Source organism: Fistularia commersonii, chromosome 29 (assembly GCF_037954325.1).
Source record: "Fistularia commersonii isolate RoL2024-O1a breed Wild chromosome 29, RoL_Fcom_v1.0, whole genome shotgun sequence".
Classification (NCBI taxonomy): domain Eukaryota; kingdom Metazoa; phylum Chordata; class Actinopteri; order Syngnathiformes; family Fistulariidae; genus Fistularia; species Fistularia commersonii.
The window spans coordinates 10,298,371-10,301,309 of record NC_141312.1 but is presented as its reverse complement, the minus strand read 5'-3'; positions in this window follow the sequence as shown (position 1 = coordinate 10,301,309).

Here is a 2,939-nt window from a genome sequence, read left to right as displayed (position 1 = left end):
ACTGACAAAATTAATAATAAATTTAAAAAAAAAAATCTAAATCACCCAATGAATATCAAGTACTTCTTCTGAATTGTGATTCTACAGAGTCGTATAAAAAAAAACATGAAACAGGCCTGGACATAATTGCTGGTACCCCCAGGAAAGATTGAAAATAATTTGGGCTGTGTTAAACCATGTCTTCTTATTACCGTCACAGATGTCTTGAAACTTGTAATGAAACTTGCAAAATTACAGACAAGCATGTTGACTATAAAGGCTAAAAGATTGTCTCTAAGCAGCTTGATGTTCATGTGACCAAAGTTGCCCAGTAAGTTTAAGGTCCATGGGACTTGCCAACTTCCCTGGAGGTGGCCACAAGAAGAAGGTTGCTGATGAATTGAAGTGACAGAAAATACGAAGTTTTTAACAAAAGATCCAAGCACCGCCTCCAAAGACATTAAAGTGGACTCCAAGATCAAGGTATTTCACTGTCAGATCACACCATCCCCAGCTGTTTGAGCCAAAGTGGACTTGATGAGCTGTTAAAAGTAAATCATAAAAAACGAAGACTGAAAGTTGGCAAAAAGCATTTTGACAAGCCGCAATGCTTCTGGGAGAATGTCATTTGAACAGCTGAGATAAAGGCCTCATGGCTAAGACCAAAACATTGGACTATTCTGAAGTGTCCTTCTTTGAGCCCTGATCTAAATCCTATTGAACATCAGTAGAGTGAGCTGAAACATGCGGTCTGTCAAACAAACCCTTCAAATTTGAGACAACATGAGCAGTTTGCTCACTGAAAGTCACCGAAATTGTTTGATTGCAGTGATTGTCTCAAAAGGTTCTGCAACAAAATAAGTTAGGGATTCCATCATTTTTGTTTTTTTTTATTGATCACTTCTACCTCTACGTTGTCAGTTTGAATTTATTTCTGTGACCATTGTGTTTTTTTTTCTTTTATTAACAGAGGGGTACCAGCAATTTTGTCTACGTGTGTAAATAAAATACAATTATGTTCAGGAAGGGCTCGCGCTCTAAATGTTTAAATGGTATAGAAGCACAGAAAACAATGGACTTATTTTGGCAGTATATATAAATAATTATTTTAAAAAGTATAAAACAAGTCTTGCAAAAACACTATATTCTTGGACATGCATACACAACAGGCATTCTGATGTTTCATCAGCACTTTCTTTCCCAGCTGCAGATATTTAGGGGATAAATCAACTAAATGGATAAAGATTCTTGGTTTTCCAAATCATGGTAGTTCCCACTGAGTCTACATTTATCAGTGTCTACCAAGAAGAAGAAAAAATACAATAATGTTTTTATTATCACAAAACAAACTTCATTGTACTAATCTTAAAATTAATGTGTTGTCTCCAGAGCATTATATATTTATATATACTTGTTTCCGTACTTGGAAACCTCAACTAAACACAAATTCAGAAAATGGCATTTCAATGTCCCAGACTGTGACTATGTGTTACTCTCTGAAGTTTCTGAACGCTCAGCACACCATAAGACACTAAAGGGTCCCTTCATGTGTGGTACACAGTTCATCTGGTCCTGAGGTGCAGCAGGTGATGGACAGATTATACAGGTTTTATTTACTTGTATAAGTGTTAGATAATTAATCTTTTTGAGAAAATTTATAATGAAGAATGAGATGTAATTCTTCTCCTTTCGGCTTTTCCCTTCAGGGGCGCCACAGCGAATCAAAATCTTCTCTTTGGTCTTCCTCAAAACTTCCTGCCTGGCAGCTCTAATTCCTGCGTCCGTCTACCAATATATTCTCTATCCCTCCTCTGACTTTCTCTGCGAAACATCTAACATGTGTTGTTCCTCTGATAGACTCATTCCTGATCCTATCCATCCTGGTCACTCCCCATGAAGACCTTTGCATCTTCATCTCTGCGACCTCTAGTTCTGCCTCCTGTCTTTTCGTCATTGTAACTGTTTCTAGTCCATACAGCGTCGCTGGTCTCACCACTGTCTTGTTCACCTTTCCTTTCATTCTTGCAGATAGTCTTCTATCACATTGTATCACATTGACACTTTTCTCCACCCATTGCAACCTCCTTGAACCTGTCTCTTCACCTCTTTTCCACACCCTCCGTTGCTCTGGACTGTTGACCCCAAGTACCTGAAATCCTCCAACTTCCTGATCTCCACTCCCTGGAGCCTCACTTTCCAGAGCATACTTCCACCTACCTAGATTTTATTCAACTCGTTCTCTGCTCTCACTGCAGTAATGTCATCTGCAAACATCATGGTCCATGGAGATTCTTGTCTAACCTCATCTGTCAGACTGTCCATCACCACTGCAAACAAGAAGAGGCTCAGAGCTGATTCCTGATGGAGTCCTACCTCCACTTTGAACTTCTCTGTTACCCTTACAGCACACTGTACCACTGTCCAGACTAACATACTTCTCTGTCACTCCAGATTTTCTCATACAATACCAGAGTTCCTCTCTTGGCACCCTGTCATATGCTTTTTCTAGGTCTACAGAAACACAATGCAGCTCCCTCTGATCTTCTCTGTACTTCTCTGTTAGCATTCTCAATGCAAATACTGCATCTGTAGTACTCTTTCTAGGCATGAAGCCATACTGCTGTTCACAAATGCTGACTTCTGCTCTCAGTCGAGTTTCCACTACTCTTTCCCATAACTTGATTGTATGGCTCATCAACTTTTTGCCACAATTCTGCACATCCCACTTATTCTTAAAAATAGGCTATATCATCATACTTCGTCTCCATTCTTCAGGCATCTTCTTACTCTCTAAGATCCTGTTGAATAATCTAGTCAGAAAATCTACCGCTGCCTCTCCTAGACACTTCCACACCTCCACAAGTATATCATCAGTACCAACTGCCTTTCCACTCTTCATCCTCTTCAAAGCCTCACTTTACTTTTTCTAATCTCTGATACTTTGTGGTCTATAATAGTCA